Source organism: Podarcis muralis, chromosome Z (assembly GCF_964188315.1).
Source record: "Podarcis muralis chromosome Z, rPodMur119.hap1.1, whole genome shotgun sequence".
Taxonomy (NCBI): domain Eukaryota; kingdom Metazoa; phylum Chordata; class Lepidosauria; order Squamata; family Lacertidae; genus Podarcis; species Podarcis muralis.
This window is the reverse complement of record NC_135673.1, coordinates 28,548,144-28,567,004: the sequence shown is the minus strand read 5'-3', so window position 1 is coordinate 28,567,004 and position 18,861 is coordinate 28,548,144. Positions and strand designations below refer to the sequence as shown.

The 18,861-nt window shown below is 41.1% G+C and overlaps 1 long non-coding RNA gene across 1 annotated transcript in view; it reads right to left on the bottom strand.

Moving 5' to 3' along the window:
• Positions 1-18,861, bottom strand: part of LOC144326138 (uncharacterized) — a 65,428-nt gene that overhangs the window by 8,224 nt on the left and 38,343 nt on the right. Inside the window, exon 5 of the long non-coding RNA XR_013391293.1 lies at positions 6,563-6,623. This is a non-coding gene — a long non-coding RNA (uncharacterized LOC144326138). The remainder of the gene's footprint in view (positions 1-6,562; positions 6,624-18,861) is intronic.

Below are 18,861 nucleotides of genomic sequence, written 5' to 3'. Positions count from 1 at the left end.
AATAATAATAATAATAATAATAATAATAATAATAATAATAATATAATTTTATTTATACCCCGCCCTCCCCAGCCAAGACCGGGCTCAGGGCGACTAACACCAGGTACAAAAACAATTGATTGAAATACAACTTTAAAAACAAGATTAAAAAACAAGATTAAAATACAGCCTCCTTTCAGTAGAAACTCAAATCAAAAACTTTTGGGGGGATGAAAATAGTTTTTTACATAAATGTGTCACAGGATGGAAATAATAAGAAACATTAAAATAGAAGAACAATAACCTAAAATGCTCACCCACAGATTTAAAAAACAAACAAAAAACAGGTCCACCCTGCCCCATTAAAAGGATGACTACAGAATGGGCTATAGGCACACTCGATTGTTCTCCAAAGCAAGGACCAAAAGCCTGGGTAGATAAGCATGTTTTTGTCCGTGCCAAAAAACAGACTATGATGGCACAAGGCATGCCTCCCTGAGGAACCACCATTGATAAGGCCTGTTCAATGTGTAGCCATCCTCTGTACCTCCCTTGGAGTGGCACATAAAGAAGGGTCTCAGATGGCCAACACATGGTCCGTGTTGGTACATGTGGAGATAGGTGGTCCCTGAGGGATTGGAGTCTTGAGTCACATTTTAAGGCCAGCGATGCCATGTGACACTGTGAAAAATATGCATGCTTGAGGAGCACTGATCCCTCAATGAACACCAGTGGTGGTGCCTATAGGGGATGGTAGACCAGAAAGCAGAGAGGCCAATGGCCAATGGAGCCAGAGTCAGTGGTGGGCAGAGGCAACTAATTCTAGTTTTGCCCCCATCTTCTTCTCTGCTGTGTTGTACAAAGGAAATGCTGAAACAGAGGAAGAGGAAGCTGACAGCCAGGGCCACCCCATGGACTAGATGTAAGTAGGAAGACAGGCAGCTGGGGGCTGGCTGAGAGCAGACTGTGCCCTACAAACTCCAATGGGTCAGCCTCCCCCTGAAAACTCCATTCTTGGAAGCAAGCTACTTACTCTCCACTGGAGCATATCCTAGTAACCTACAAATCCTTCAGCAAGCAGGTATGTGCATATAAGTGTTGGAGCCTTCCCCTACTAGTCATGATTTAAGGATGCCTTAGTGTTACTTTATTATATTTGCTTTGGTTTTATTTTTATAGCCACTCCTGCTTCTTCTAACTGAGAAAAGCATTTCTCCATTTTTATATTGTTCCTCTTTTCAAACCTCTGGGAGGTAATCAGTCAGTTCAGGAGTACTGAGTCAGGCTGAGAGATAGGGCTGTTTCCCCAAGGGCCCATCTGAGAAGACACAGAAGTTCCTGGTGAACAAGGAACAAAACAGATCTCTTGCAAACAGAAATAACCGTCCAGCGGGTGAGCTGGGAAGGTGTAATGGGAACATATGATGGAGCATCTGTGATTTATTAGCTGCACAGAAAATGCATCTTTCCTGCACCAATTATTTTGCTTTCATCACTAATGAGAAAGAGGCTCAGGGGTCTGTTGCTCATGGCAAATTCAAACAGCCTCCCACGCATACTATGCATGCACATTTCTCATGCGCTATTGCGCATTACATTAAACAACAAATAATACATACAAGGACAATTCATTAGGACAGCAGCAAAATGCTCAAAAATAGGGCTGGAACTAATTTGAAGGGAAGGAGGCAGAAACAATCTCAAAGCAAAACTTCCTTACTCAAATTTGCCTGTAAGAATTCAAACTTATATTGTCCCAATATATGTCTCTCTGTGTGCATATATAGGCTTACTTTTCTTCTTCAACAGCATCAGCAGCTTATTTTCCCAGAACACCTCCCAACACAGGTATAAGCTGTCTTGACACACGTGCAACGTGTGTGAAAGAATGTACATTTGCACAGCTCATTGATCTGTGCACACAGGTGCACAGGTGCAGTAAGTGCTCATAAGGGTCTCTGTATTTCCTTTTCTACAAATGCACTAGAGTCTAACTGTAGATCACCATTTTAGATTTAGCAGCCTATAACGTAGGGCTGCCATATTTCAAAAGGTGAAAATCCAGACACAAAAGCTGTTGAGCAAAATCTCAAAACCAAAATACCTTTTAAGGAAATTCGCCAAAATTGACATTACCGACATGGGTTGTCTTATGTCCAGATTTCCCTGGACATTTCAGGGATTTCGGCCCGGATACAGTTTCTGACGGCCCAATTCTGGCTATGCCCTGGAAATTCCAGCTGTATGGCAACTCTAAGATAATGATGCAAAATCTAGGGCCACCATGAGGATTGATGATGGTATCAAACCAAAATGAAATGAAGAAATGAGTGTAGCAACATCAAAACACAAACTCCACCAGTGATAAACATCCCTTATTTTGATAAAAGATAAACACACTTCATCAAATCACTGTAATTAATGTGATCTACAAGCAGTACTGTTATACATTTCCCCCCTTCTGGTGCAAATATGAATGAAACCATATAATCATTATATAATGACACACATATTTGATTTCCCAAATTCCAGAATGCTATAAACAGGTAGTTTCCAAAATTTGCCTTTTGATGGGCTTGAAACTTTTATGCCAAAAAAGGGCATCTTTCAGAGATGTCAACTCATAAAGATAACTTTCTAAGACATGGTTGGGTTTTGATGAAATAGAAATCTAGTGAAAATGTTGCCTCAGATGCACCATATCTAAGCTGACAAGATGAAACTAAAACAGTTCTTTGGATCCCACAGTCCCCTTAAACTCAGTGAGACTTACTTCTAAGCAGGCATGTCTAGGATGGCACTTAACATTTTTTGAAAGTTCCTTTCAAATTCTAATCTCAAAATCAGCATTTGAACATATTCAGAGTTCAAACAGTTGTAAGCAGATTGCCTAATATACACATTTTTGCAAATCAATTTAATTTTTATAATGCATTTGTATACACAATTTTCACTAATATGTCCATTTCCATACATTATTTGGCTAGAAAACTGCATGGCAAAATTCAGAGAAGCGTGGTTTTGAATGAGGGCTCTGTTTCAGTTTGCATATGAAACAGTGAGAACTGAACTGAATCTCTCTCTCACCCCTAAATCTAAACGAGCACTATCCCTCCTATCAAGCAGAAACTCTCCTAAATTTCAGACACCATTGTCCATCATTCACTGGCTGCTCTAAATTTAAGTAGGAACTGGAGAAATACTTAATACATCATCCATACTTCTTCAGAAGAACAGATTTTTTACTCTATAAGACACACCAGACCACAAGACACACCTGGTTTTTGGAGGAGGAAAACAAGAAAAAAAATATTCTGAAGCCCAGAAGCCAGAACAGCAAGAGGGATCGCTGCGCAGCGAAAGCAGCGATCCCTCTTGCTGTTCTGGCTTTCTGGGATAGCTGTGCAGCCTGCATTCGCTCCCTAAGATGCACACACATTTCCCCTTACTTTTTAGGAGGGAAAAAGTGAGTCTTGTAGAGCAAAAAATACGGTAATCCCATATCTGAATACCTCTTTCAATACTAAAATTTATTTATCCAATTTTGTGGGATTCTGCAAGATGGATAACCCAGAAGAAACCAGAATTAGACTTTACAAACACCCATATAAATTCACTGACGAGAGTGTTTTCAAGTGTTAGATTGATTGTTATCTTCTCTGCTATTTTATACCACTTTAATTTTTGTACATTCTGGCATACATCACTCTCAAACTTGATAATAAATAGAGCATTGGATATGAAATACTTATTACAACAATCTTATTTTTAATTTTTTTAAAAGCAGTTTTTGTTCATGTTCGTGAATTTAAGATGCTTCATCAGATCTTCTGCTGTTTTATGCATTCTGTTTTAGTTTGGGTTGCTTATTTGTAGGTTGATCATGGTTGCTGTTTTTGTTTTGGATATGGCTAAACAAAATCACATTCATTTTTCTCTCACTTGTAGAGTGTAGCAAAGTTCCAGAGCACTTTCACAACACCTAATGTCAGAACAAGCACAATTGACTGTATCCAAGGCTGTCCTTTTGCTCACAAAAGAATCTTCGGCTCACAAAATCTGATTTTGTTCCTTGCCATAGAACACCAATATGAGAAAAGTGAAACTAAATCCACAAATGTCGTTCTGCTAGTGTAATACGCTTCATGGAGTTGCTTAAATATGCCAATGTATGAGAATTGTTATTGAATCATATCTACCATGGTACTTTATTTTTTAGCATTTATGCAATGAACTACACTGAGATCTATGGTTGAACGACAGTATACAAATTTAATAAATAACAATTTGTAGAACAGCAATCATGTCTATTTTCTCTCCATTTATAATTCGTTGGTTCCAACCCCATAATCTGGATCCAATGCAATATCTACTCAATGGGAAGTTCACACATTTGGGTAAGTGTTCTCAGTTAGGGGTATGAGTTTTTCCCTGCATTGCTTTATTTCATCACTACAAACTTATTTCATCCCACCATTCATTTGTTTAAGGAAGGAGGGGAAACATAGGACTCTGGTGGCAGCCATCATTTCCACTACCATCCAGGACCAACTCAGAAAAATGCAACTTGCATTTTGAATGGGAAATGGCAGCTGCTAGAAGCAATGAATGAAGTCAGTTCTGCTGCTGCTGCCACCAACCGCCCCCCCCCAAAAAACCCCACATCCCCAAAAGATAGCAAACACAGGTAACGAAAACTGTGCCCATTGTCCTGCTTTTCACCCAACACACACAATGAGGCTCTTAAATGTAAGAAAGAGTTCTTTATTCAAGCAAGTAACAGCACAGGATTAGCAGCAGACAGAGTTCAAGAGGCACGATTCTGGAGTTTAGGGATCAGGCAAGATGTACACAACTGGACAGAAGCAACAAAGATGTCCCAACAGTTCCCATGCCCTACCACCAAGCTTTTAAAGATACAGTGTGACGTCCTCACTCGAAGTACTTGCTCGCTTTGCAGCAAATGTGTACTTCTCTGGGCGATAAAAACACTTTAATTGTACTCTGGTGTGCATTTGAATCCCTCCTGGGGGGGAAGCAACAGTGTGGATGCATCCCAAGTGTCTTAAGAGATAAAAAATGAATGAACGGGTAAGCATGCTGATCAATCCTTAGTTTTCAGAAAACAGAGATGCATGAAATGGCACGTGGCAACTCCTTGCAACAGCAATTCAAGTTAGTTCATCTAACAACTGCTATCTTTATTTATTATTTATTTTTAAAAGTGCCTTTTCTTTGCTGTCAGAAGCAATACGACTTTCAGGTGCTGAACATATGCAAACGCTTGGCAGGCACTTAGCCTCTTGTTAGAACAATAGCGACTGAACACATGCACTGGACAGCCTGTCATTCCCACGGTCCTAAATTTAAATGAGACTGTTGTGCTTTATATTGCTCATGGGGATATTCCTTTAAGATTGTAAAGTTTTAATGTTTCTGCTGGCTCACTTCTCCCCATCGCAGTTGGTTGACTTATACACTGGGATGAGGAGACAATTGAGGATGCTGCTTTCTGTTCCGAGAACTTGTGGTTGTCATCAGTTTATATACCTCCAGGGGCACAGTTTGTGGTCAATAGAAAATTTCATTGCCTCCAAAAAGACTCAGTGGAGGTCCAGCTTCCTGTCCATTCCAGTTGGGGGATTTCATCAACAATTTCATTTGCAGAATTCCTTGATACTGATAATTCAAGATCAATTTAATTTAACTGTCCCAGGAAGAGTAACATAAGGAGTTCTTTACAATTTCCTGAACCGAAATGGTTTATATTACTAACCAGAATGTAGGTATTTTTTGTGTTTTTTTAGTAGGGGTGTGTGTGGATTCTAGAGCACATTTTCCTAACTTGAGAGTGCTTACAACATCCCCCGCCCCAAATGTATATGTTCTTTAATTCGAGTCCATTTATTTATTTAGTAAGAGATCTCCTTATGAACATAGTACATAATAAACAAAAGCATTCAAAAAATTATAATAAATTGTATAAACAGCATGGTTAAGTACTCCATAAAAGTGACTTAAACATGTCAGACACTAAAATTGCAGCGAAAAGGTTGAGTTTTTACCTGGCATCTTAAATTATGCAGAATTGGGATGAGACACAACACAGTGAGAAGGTCATTCCAAAGGAATGGTGCCATCACTGAAAAGACTCTTCTGCTTTCACTTGAACTACAAATGAACTACAAATGAAGATACTTGTAAGGAAGAGGCTTGGACCCCAAGACAATTTAAGGAAATGAATGGAAGCAAATTAATCCGTGAAAAATTTCCCAACTTGCCCTCTTTTGCCCACCCTCAGTGGCCACAACTACCACTAGAGATGGGTACACACTTTCTGAGATAATATACAAACTGAAACACAGCCACCTTGCAGAATTTGCACCTCTCTAAAAATTGCAATGCAATTCTCCAGCCAAGTAATGTGTACAAAATTGCATATGAGCATGCATAAAAATGCTTGTATTTGTGAAAATAACATATTGAAATGCATTACATTATGGAAAATTTCTTTGTGAAAATGTGTATATTAGGGGGCATTGCATACAAAAATGTGTAAGTGAGAGGAGAAATTAATACGTACTAAAATGCTGGTCTTTCTTCAAGAAAATGCCAAAATGATGCAGAAATGTGGAGAACGGAACCTAAGACAGGAAAAAAATGAGAAACAGAGAGACTCAGAAATGAATATATTCACCCTTCCCTTTCCTGTTTCCTGAACACTGTGGAATAAGACACAATAAATGTTCTTTCTGTGAACTTTCTTAAGGTATCATATCTTAGAATCAAAGACCAATTTTCAGTGATTCCCTCTTGCTCAGTAGCTCCCATACCCCAGCCCACATTTTTCAGGGCAACCACACAGGGGACCCCCCCAGGGGCTAATCGGGGTAGGGGGCTAGAATGTTTGCAGTGGGGAGAAGGGAATGGGGAAAATTATTCTAGGAACTTCCTTATCTTATTTTAGGATCCAAGTCAGGTTTGGGGGGGGGGGTGGAAAGTGTAAAAGTATTGCATTTGTCGATTTAAGAGTATCTCTGAAAGTCAAATTTTAGCAGTGAAATTTCAAATGTTTTAATTCTTTTTTTAAAATGCTGAATTTCAAAGTATCATTACATTTACCTCTGATCCCCCACATGCCATTGGACTCCAAATCCAACTGGAATTGGATATTTAAAGAAATTAATACAGCGACAAGTCAGGTGGTTCTTCTTATTCCACATCAGAACAATTGGGATTGGGGAATTACTGCTTCATTTATTGGTTCCTTTTGGTTTAGGCAATCCAGGACTCTCAAATGTGGGGTTTAATGTTACTCCTTGAAATTGCACTGCAGTTATCATGTATTGGCAAGAAGTCACAATGAGAAGATGGTACATAAAACTTTCATATTACTGACTGCTCGACTAGAAATTGCAAAAACCTGGAAGCCGACGGTTAGCTTAACCTTTGAGCAATGGCTCCATGAATTTTGGCACATTGAAGGAAAATTAACATTCCGTATAAAATTAGCCAAAGGAAAAGCAAAACCTTTTGACCTTTTTTTCTACCTGGATTCCACTCATGAAATATGCTAAGGGAGACATACACATACAAGGCTCTTTTATCTGCTTTCCTGGGACTGTTGAACACCAGCTGAAATGGCTTTTGTCCTCTGCCATTTGGACGCTGTAATTTCTTTTGCTTTGGATATCCTCAGGAAGCTTTACAACTGCTTGTTCTACTGTGAGGGTGGGGTGGGACTTACCTGTTTCTATATTGTTATTTTCTCATGAAAACCAATATACTACACAGTATATACAGTACAGCTTTTGGGCAGGGGCACTCAAGGGTAAGCAGTATCGGCACCCAGTTTTCCCTAGAAGAAAAGTACCGGCACCTTTTTTTCTAGAAGAAAAGCACTGTATATATCTCTCTCTTATAATCCTGACCATTGGCCCTGGTGGTGGGGCTGTTGGGAGCAGGGCCGTCTTAAGCATATCCGGCGCCATGGTGCAAAGCTCCCTCTGGCAGCCCACCCCACCCATCGTTTCCCAGAGTTGTCGACGTTTTTTAGGGAGGACGGCACTGCCAGCGGGGCTGGAGGAGGCGGGCAGTGGCTGGAGGGCAGCTCCTCTGGTGGGAAAGAGGCGGAGGCTGGACGTGGTGCCTCCCAGCTCAGCTGACTGCTTCATGCCATGGAGGCTCCGGGCACGGTGCTGCTTTGGCACAGGTGGCATGGCGGAGGCAGGCAAGGGCGGTCCAGCCCCTGCCTCTTCCCCGGCGCCCTCCAGAACTTGGCGCCCTGGTGCCCAACACCACTAGCCTCTAGGGTAAGATGCCCCTAGTTGGGAGTCAAATGCATACAATATCTGGGGGACCTCAGGCCCCACATCCCACATTACTCTAGTTCTCTCTGCCCAAAGAGTCACTTGTTTAGGTTGGCTTTAATGGGGATTGAAAAACAAAGCAATTTTGATGCTGTGTGGTATCTATTTATATTCCTAAAAAGAAAAAGAAAAGCATACTGCATAGCCCCACAAACACCATATGCCTCTATGGGGCGAGGCCACCATATCAGTGTGTGGTTCTTACTGCCAAAAGTGTCCTTTAGGAATCTGTTTCATTACTTCTGCAAACGTTTGTTGAATCTTCTGCTTATTTTAACTGCGATAACGTGCTTCACACAGCTGTTGTTGTTCTTTGTTTCTTTGTTGTTCGTCTTGTTTTTATGTTGCTGTTTTTGAAAATTTAATAAACACATCTTTGAAAGAAGGAATTCTGGTTTAGATTGATGAATTTCACTCCAATTAACTCCAGAACTGAAGCAAGCAGAATACGTCATAGATCTCGGTTCCTCAAGTTCCTTGACATATTTCGGCAAAACTGTTTCCCTTACACTTATGCCTACTGAGAAAACACTGCCAAAAAGAAGAAGCAATTCTGATACAATCATAGGTATAATTGCATGAGGCATTTCATTTTGTTTTATTGGTGCACACACGGACAGGCACCCCTGCCAATTAGTAAAACATAGCACAAAAGAATCTGGATGCAACTGGATGCACAATCACAACAAAGTTGTTCTCTTGCTGAGTTGTATTCATGCATATCTGCACATTGGTAATGAACTGAAGATTTGATAATTGGTGCTGAAGTGTGCATGTGGTGCCTTATATACATTCAGAAATAAACATCAGAGCAATTGGGATTGGGGATTACTATTCCATTTATTGGTCCATTTTGGTTTAGGCAATCCAGGACTCCCAAATGTGGGGTTTGATGTTACCTCTTGAAATTGCACTGCAGTTATCAAGAAGTTGCACTATACAGACAAAACTGCATAGATTGAGAACAGGCCTTGTGGTTTGATCAGTGCAAATTTACTTCCTTTGCTTTTCAATTTTCCTTTTTTGGCCTATTAATCCTAAATTTCTGGAGAACTGCACTAGCTGTGATAAACAATTTTTTGATACCTGAAAATCCCAAAATAATATTGTTTTATCACCTTATAGACCTTTGTCAATTAAATGTATTCGTCTGCCACCTAGTGGGCATTACTAAGAAATGTGTGCAGAGAATGAGGATAAATGAAGGCATAGAGTCAATGAATGTTTCTGCACCATGAGTAAAGTGGTTGTGCAATGAAGACATAGTTATAGAAAGAGAGAGATAACTTGTGAGCATTTTGTTACTGATAGTGGTTTTTATTTGAGGGTGGTAGAGTTAAAAAGAGCTGTGATTAACAGTGTATAGCAGAAGACGATGAGACTGTCCCAAGTATTCTCCAAAAGTTGATACCTACTGTTTGCTTTCTGGGGAAAAAGACTGGGGGTTCTTCTGAGGCTTAGAAACAATTTGTTAGAACCAAAAAAGAAACTACTGGTCTTGTTTGGTGGTTTCTGGAATCAATGCAAGAGTATTTGCCCTTTGCCCCAGGAAGTTTGGCTTGCCTTATCTCCCCATGGATATTTAAGGAAATCTGGCAAGTCATTCAGGTGACTGAGATTGGCTACCATTTGAAGCATTGTCTCTCAGTGGTAGAGCATCTGATTTGCATGTATAAGGTCTCAGGCTCATTCCTTGACATCTCCAGGTAGGCTTGGGAATGCCCCTGCCTGAAACGCTGGAGAGTCTTTTCTAGTCAGTGTAGCTAGATGGATCAATGGTTTGACTTGGTATAAACCACCTTCTTTTGTACTCATTAAGACTGATGTTTAAAGACACTATACTGCGTGTCTCTCAATAAACTTTCCGTTAAGTGAGCTACCTTTGTCAAGGTGTGTGAGTTGGTACTTTTTACTCCAAGTACTGCCAGCTGTCTTGTTTGAAAACAGTGAGAAAGTGACCACTGTAAGCAGATGAAAACATTAGCAGAATTTTAATAATACTCATAATAAATGCTATGGACCGTATGGAGTAATACTATGGATTATGAAATAATATGCAGTTGAAAATGTTGACAATAGGACCCATGGAGGGGATGGTGGGAAGTCAGGAGATTCAGAGAACTATCTAAATATGGATATACATTTGGTATTGTTATAACTTTACACTTGTAAAATCAAATTAAAAAATATTTCAAACAGAAAAAAGAAAACAGTGAGAAAGCATACTCTTGTAATTCCTTTATGATATATTTTTTTGCTTGTTTGTACACCCCCACCCACATAAAAGAAAGAAAAAGAAATGTCACTATTGCAAAGGATCTAAACATGCATCCTGCTCTAGCTATGTGAAAAGAAGTTGCAATATTACCAGGAGCAGCTATGGGATGCAAACAACCATTTCTCTGCTCTCAATATCTCCCTCTCTCTCTGAGCACCCTTGACTGGACTGTCTTTGCCAACCTGGTGCTCTCTGTGTATTTTAGGCTGCAATTTTCATCAGCCCCAGCCAGCACTGGCAAAGGTTGTCCTAGCTAATTAATAGTGTGAGAGCTGCTGTAATAACCAGAGAGCTAATATTATTGAACTGCAGTTTTCTATAATATTCTCCTGTGGTTTTACAGATTCATTGCACACACACTTGCTATTTTTGTAAACCACTTAGAGACTATTTTTTGTATTTTATGTCTTCGTATTTAGTATTTATCATCTTAGTATCTGGTGTCTTGTTATTTTATATTTAGAATTTAGTGTTTTGGACTGCAACTTTTTGGGGTTTTTTGTTATTTCTGGGATGGGTTTTTTATGTTTAATATTTAATGTTTTGGACAGTGACCTCCATCAACCCCAGCCATTATGTACTGACTGGGGCTAATGGAAGCTGAAATTCAAAAACCATTTGAGAGTGCCAAGCTGGCAGAGTCTGGACTAGAGCTAAGAAGCATGTCTGAACCTTCATTTCCACTATAAGAGAACAATTGATTGCAAATACCTGCAGATAAAATGCAAAGAGGGGCAATAAAGAACCCAATGGCATTAATTTTGAGCAACTAAAGCTGCAAACCCTATACAAGCTTAGTATTCTATTGAACATGGATGTCTCTATTTTCATTGGAGAAATGCTGGAGGATGTGGCATGATGGAACATAGTTGGAGGGTATGACACAATGAAACCTATGTATACTGGGCAGATTTACCATTTCTTAGACAAGGTAGCAGGAGGAGAAAATGACAATTTCCCCCTGAAAGCTGTTTTTATTCCTCTAGATTTTGCCATTGTTGTTGTTTAGTCATTTAGTCGTGTCCGACTCTTTGTGACCCCATGGACCAGAGCACTCCAGGCACTCCAGTCTTCCACTGCCTCCCGCAGTTTGGTCAAACTCATGTTGGTAGCTTTGAGAACACTGTCCAACCATCTCGTCCTCTGTCGTCCCCTTCTCCTTGTGCCCTCCATCTTTCCCAACATCAGGGTCTTTTCCAGGGAGTCTTCTCTTCTCATGAGGTGACCAAAGTACTGGAGTCTCAGCTTCGTGATCTGTCCTTCCAGTGAGCACTCAGGGCTGATTTCCTTAAGAATGCGTAGGTTTGATCTTCTTGCAGTTCATGGGACTCTCAAGAGGCTCCTCCAGCACCATAATTCAAAAGCATCAATACTTCGGCGATCGGCCTTCTTTATGGTCCAGCTCTCACTTCCATACATCACTACAGTGGTACCTCAGGTTAAGTACTTAATTCGTTGAGGAGATCCGCACTTAACCTGAAACTGTTCTTAACCTGAAGCACCACTTTAGCTAATGGGGCCTCCTGCTGCTGCTGCGCCGCTGGAGCCCGATTTCTGTTCTCATCCTGAAGCAAAGTTCTTAACCTGAAGCACTATTTCTGGGTTAGTGGAGTCTGTAACCTGAAGCGTATGTAACCTGAGGTACCACTGTACTGGGAAAACCATAGCTTTAACTATACAGACCTTTGTTGGCAAGGTGATGTCTCTGCTTTTTAAGATGCTGTCTAGGTTTGTCATTGCTTTTCTCCCAAGAAGCAGGCATCTTTTAATTTTGTGGCTGCTGTCACCATCTGCAGTGATCATGGAGTCCAAGAAAGTAAAATCTCTCACTGCCTCCATTTCTTCCCCTTCTATTTGCCAGGAGGTGATGGGACCAGTGGCCATGATCTTTGTTGTTTTTTTTTTTTGATGTTGAGCTTCAGACCATATTTTGCAATAGCATTATGTTTAAACCAAAATGAAATCAGTTGCATCTTAAACAGTTGCAACCACCCCTGAGACCTAATGGTGAAGGGCAGGTAATGATACTTATAATGTTGATATGACTATTACTGAATATCTTTAGTACAGGAGAGATGAAACTGTGTCTCTCCAGGTCTTACCGTACTCCAACTCCCATCAGCCCCAGCCAGCATAGCCAACAGTCAGGGCTGATGTGAGTCGTGATCTGTCAACATCTGGTGGGCACCAGGTTCCATCTGCCTGCTTTAGAGTAAAAGCAGTGATGCTTGACAGCTGTTTACAACTGCAAGTTGCCTTTGTTTCACAATGATTTCAAAAATAATAATAGTATATAGCAATAACATATGCAATTACTTTATACAAATTGAGCAATTGGCTTTAGAAATCCAGTCCTAGTCAGGAGCAATCTATCCTCTTTAATTTCTTCCCTGTTATGCCAAACATCAGAGTGCATTGTCAGAAAAGTTTAGATAAAATGAAGAGACATTGCGATGAGCATGCTGGATGTCAGCATGGTTCATAACATGTTTGCAAGTGATCAAAAATTATCGGCTTTTCTCTAATGCCTCAAGATAAAAACAAATGATTTCCCCGTGTCTGCTATGCAATTTATCCTGCTGTCTGCCAAAATATATTTTTTGGCAATGGCTGGAAGCAGGAAAATTGAAAACTGTTTTGGAAAATATGAATAGAGCAGGAAGGACAAAATCTCAAACACGGCATTGTTGATAGATTTTGTTTCTCCAAACTGGAAAAAGGCGACCCTGTTCTGACTGAAGGCAAATGCGTTAGGAAGCTTAATACAGTTCTACAAACTGTGTTCCTGGACACATGAAAGATACCCATCTTCAGCTGAGAGCACAGGGACAAATGGCAGTTTCTAGAATGCACAGGAAATCAATACAAGGACAATGATACACAATTTTTGATATATCAGTATAGATATAACAACAGGTGAGGACATTCTCTTTACTGCAGGCAGTCTGTGACCTCCCATCAGTCTGAACCTGGTCAACAGGGATGATGGAAGTTGCACTCCCAGCAGCACCTGGAAGGCTGCAGATTCTCCCACCCTTGTTTTACTGCATTGCCCAAGTAAGGAACATAGAAAACTGCTTTGTACAAAGTGAAACTATTGGTAAATCAGGATTAGTATTGTCTACACATTGACTGATAGTGGCAATCCAGGGTTTCCAATAGGAGACTTTGTTAATTGACACAGAAATTGAAAATGTATATGAATTAATGAAGGTTTAAAATCGATAATGGCTAAATGTGTGTTGCTCACATTGGGGTTTATCCACAGTTGTTTTCTAAAGGACTCTGAGCTCCTTAATGAATAACTGTTGGTTGTTTTCTGCTACTATAAACTGTTATAACCTTAGATCAGGTAACTAAGGTATTGAGTTGCAAATCCGTCATCTTGGAAGGGTGGTGGCTGTAGAAGGATGTAAATGAAGTTCTCCAGAAGGGAGAGTAAAAAGCCTAAGGCCAATGGAGGCTGGAATGCAGGCTGTGGAGAAAGAGAGAGAGACCTTTGCTTATATGTCTGTTCAGATTATTTCATATTTTGTAAGATGCCGCACCTGTACCGGACAGCACAATACATTATATGGATATTTCGGCTGTGTCTATGATGCTTATGTTTTGTTTTGAAGAATTCTGCCAGTAAAAGTTTGAATACTATATTTAAGGGCCTGGACAATGAGTCATTTCCAAAAGGAGGCAGTTCTTATGCTTCCATTTGCTTCGAACTGTGCAATATTAATTTCTGCAAAAGACTTGCCAAGTCTAACTTAGAGATGGTGGTACTTGAACCTGAACCTAGAGCTTTTGATGTGCAAATCATGTGCTCTATCATGGAGATATGATTCTACCTCACCTGTTGACTATGCCAATGCCAGGTGGGGTTTTTTTGTGGGTGAGGGCAGTTGGTATGTTCATTCTTGGATAAGGCAAGAGCTAGTGAGCAAAAAGCCAGAAGCTCCTCCTCCTCCTCCTCCTAGGGTTATCATATTTCTAAAAGTAAAAACCAGGACACCCCAAAAGTTACTGAGCTTATGGCAGCCCTACCTCCTCCTCTTTTTGCATGGTTTTGTTTTCCAGAAAAAACCCAGAATACATATAAATACATCAAAACTAATGGTCCCTTTCTGAAATCCAAATCTTGATTGCTCAGCCAAGGCCATCACCATTCAATAGCACAATGAAAAAAGGAGATAAAACACAGTCCGCTATAAATATCCAATATACATCCAGTATCTTTACAATTACCCCCCCCCCATAATACTCATTACAGAAGTGTCTAAAACAGCATCTCACACCTATGTTCTACCCGCACGACCAGTGGCAGTGAATATTGCTTGCTGTAAATCACAAGTGCAGAGAGCACTGCTGTGGCACTTAGGTCGTACCTATGGGATTCCCACAGGCATCTGATTGGCCACTGTGTGAACAGCACACTGAACTATATAGACCTTTGGCCACATAGCCAGCTCAAGACATTTTGCTGCCTGAGGTGTGAGGTGAAGGACAAAACTGCACTGGAGGCCTTCCACTGCACTGGAGGGCAGCAAGCTAGCACAGAGGGTACAGCGCACACCACATGGCACTCACAACTGCATTCCCTCCCCGCACCTCACCATCTGCCACCTGAGGCAGCTGCCTCACTCTGCCTCATCACAAGGCCAGCCCTATTGGGTCTGACAAAGCAAGGCTGTGTGTGTGTGTGTGTGTGTGTGTGTGTGTGTGTTATTCAACCCTGCTATTGGGGATTCTCCAGCCTCTTTCATTTTTCTAAATTGTTCTGGCAATCAATCAAAAGGGAATCAGCCCATTCTTCTTCTTTTGACAGAAAAAGTAACACCAAAAAAACTATCTGGGTCAAATATGGTTGTCTGGGCCTGATTTTTCAGAAATAGACCTGTGCACCCTCTCCTATCCAATGCCTGTTGTCCCACAATCCTTTTCCAAACTGCCTTCTACACTGCAAAAAAGAGTTTCTGCCTTCACAACACTTCTTCCATTGTTGAATTATTGGCTTGGAGACCTCCATGGAAGTGGCACCCCCAGCATTTTAATCTAACTCCCCCCCCCCTTTTTTTTTGCCAGCACAAATACCTCTCTGGACAGACATCTTCCTTTTCAGAATACCTCCTCCACCCACCCAATAAAGAGATTAATTTTAGCCAGGGGGTAAAGACTTAATACCCCCCTTCCCCGATTTCCACAACACACTGTTGTTAAGTGCTTATTACCTGTTTTGCATACCACGAACCCTTTCAACAAATTGCTTCCACACTACACTCTTAACTTTTGGAGGGAAATTTTCAAAGTCCAAGGGTTAAGAAATTTAAACGTTTAAAGAGTCATGAAATGGACCGTTTCCGCTTCCCATCTGGCTTTTATCAATTTTAAGTCAGTTTCAGAAGTACTGCTACACAATCAAAACATACAATCTCCCTTAGTCGGATAATTCAATTTTATAAATGAATTACTTATGTGCCTATAAGTAAATGCATTCCTATGCAGGGAGATATTGACTGCTGTCAATGAAATAATCAAGTCCAGGGAGGGGTGGGGGAGCCATCCCTGGAAGCGGTCTGAGCTCCAGAGGGCTCATAGTATGCTAGCCTTGGGTCCAAAGGAGGGTAGAGGGAGAATTCACATCTGTATTTAAAACAAAACAAAACAAAACAAAAACCCACGTCTTTACAAGCAAGAAACCCTGGCAGGCCTCATATTACTACTGCTTATTGACGGAACCAAATGCCTTCCCTACAGGGCTGAGTTATGGGCGATGGAAATCTTGCTTGCTAATAGGTTCAAAATTGTTTCAAATTTGGGCATGACCCAGTCAAAGTTAAGCACGTTCAAGGTGCTTATTAAGAACTCATGTGGATCTTTTCTGCAGGAACCTCCCTGCCTATGATGGTGGCTGTGTGTCCTACTTTGTAGAGCGCGGATGTTTATTGGAAGAGCTGTCATTGGACTGTCTTCTCTTTGGAAGGCTATTCAGTCAAAGTCTGGGTTAAAGATATAGAGTCATAAGGAGGGCGAGTATGAAGTTGCCCATCAACCATGGTTTCTTGGATGGCACACTAAGAAGGCACGCAGACCATAGTCTCCTCTGCTAGGATGAAATGTACTGTACATACTTCTGTTCAAATGACGGTAATTGTTTTGGAAATTTGCATCCATAAATGATGTATTATACTTCTATTTAAATTACAGTAATTATTTCTAAATTTGCAACCCTACAGACTATTTATTTATTTATACATACCCCGACTTTTCCCCTGATGGGACGCAAGGCAACATACAGATAAAAAATAAGGACTGCTAAAAACAGAAGAATCAGTCATTAAAATGCTATTAAACATTGATAGAATTCAAATTACAAACATATAAAATCTGCTTTAAACATACCAGTAATTACAATAAAAACAGCACGACACCAGCCCTTTAATGAAAAGGAGTCAGTCCCTCAAAGCCTGTTGGAACAAGAGCTTCACCTGCTGGCAGAAGGACAGCAAGGAGGAAGCCAGCCTAGCTTCCCTAGGGAGCAAGTTCTAAAATCTGGGAGCAGCTACTGAGAAGTCACTTGGGAAATTTAGTGAAAAGCAGCATCCTGTTCATTGGCAGTGTGTTCCCAATGCCAATGTTGTTTCGCAATGCCTAGCCTAATACAGCTGAAAGGGTCAGGTGCTCTTGTCCATGCCACTGCCAGTCCAACCAACACAGCTGCTAGGGTCAACCCTATCATTAGGCGGAATGAGGCAGCTATCTCAGGTGGCTGGTGCTGGGGAATGGGAGTGGTGGCAAGGTGTTGGAGGACAAAGGTGTCTGTGCCACCTCATCTGCCTGGCATCTCCTCAGATAGCAGGCTGCCCTTAGGTGCAGTGGGCAATGCCATCCCTGCATCAGGGTGGAAGTGAGATTAAATTGCCGCCCTTTTAAAAGTTTTTGCTTACATATCAAACCTGAATTGCAACTGCACCCGGTGGGATAGATCAGATCCACAGAAAGGTGTGCTCGATACAGAAAAGAGACTGAACTACATAATGGGAAGTCTCTGAGTCTAAGGAACTGAGGCGGATAGTGGAGATGAGAGATGAACTTCTAGGCCTAATGGACAAATTAAAGGTAAAGGTAAAGGGACCCCTAACCATTAGGTCCAGTCGTGACTGACTCTGGGGTTGTGGCGCTCATCTTGCTTTATTGGCCGAGGGAGCCGGCGTACAGCTTCCGGGTCATGTGGCCAGCATGACTAAGCCGCTTCTGGGGAACCAGAGCAGTGCACGGAAACACTGTTTACCTTCCCCCAGGAGTGCTACCTATTTATCTACTTGCACTTTGACGTGCTTTCAAACTGCTCGGTTGGCAGGAGCAGGGACTGAGCAACGGGAGCTCACCCCGTTGCGGGGATTCGAACCACCGACTTTCTGATTGGCAAGTCCTAGGCTCTGTGGTTTAACCCACAGTGCCACCCTTGTCCCTAATGGAAAAAATAAAGGCTGACAAATATCTGAACCCAGATGGTGTCCACCTGAGAGTTCTCAAGGAACTCAAATGAGAAATTGCTTGTCTTCTATGTAACTTGTTCCTCGGATCAGCCTCCAGGATTGGAAGATTGGAAAGTAGCCAAGATGAACGTGTCCTGGGAAAAGTGGAGGAAAGTTGGTAACTTTGGGCCAATCAGGATTCCTAAATGTGAGGAAAACCTCTATTGCAATTATTAATATTGTGCATATGGAAGCAATAGGATGCATAAAAACTACTCTTCTTGAAATAAACATTGTCCAGTCAAAAAATATGGTTCCAAAGTTTTACTTACAGAACTTGTTCCAAAACAGACACTCAAAACATTGAAGTTGCATCCAAATAGTTGCATAATATCACGTGCTTCTCCAAGCACAGGTACAGCATCTTAGATATATGAAATTACTTCATGCAGAGCTGAAAACAAAGCTCTGCCTCTGCCGCAGCCTCCATTACAGCCTAAGAATGTATTCTTAGAGAAAATCATTTGCATACCTTTCTACCCAACTGCTTCAGAGAGAGAACAATGATGAAATCACACAAAATGGAGATTTGCAACTGAATACCCTATGTGATCTAAGTTAAATACAGTGGTGCCTCTGGTTGCAAATGGGATCCGTTCTGGAGTCCTGTTCGCAACCTGAAAAGAATGCAACTTGCATCTGTGCACGCGCGGATTGCAATTCGCTGCTTCTGCGCATGCGCGTGATGTCATTTTGCGCATCTGCACAT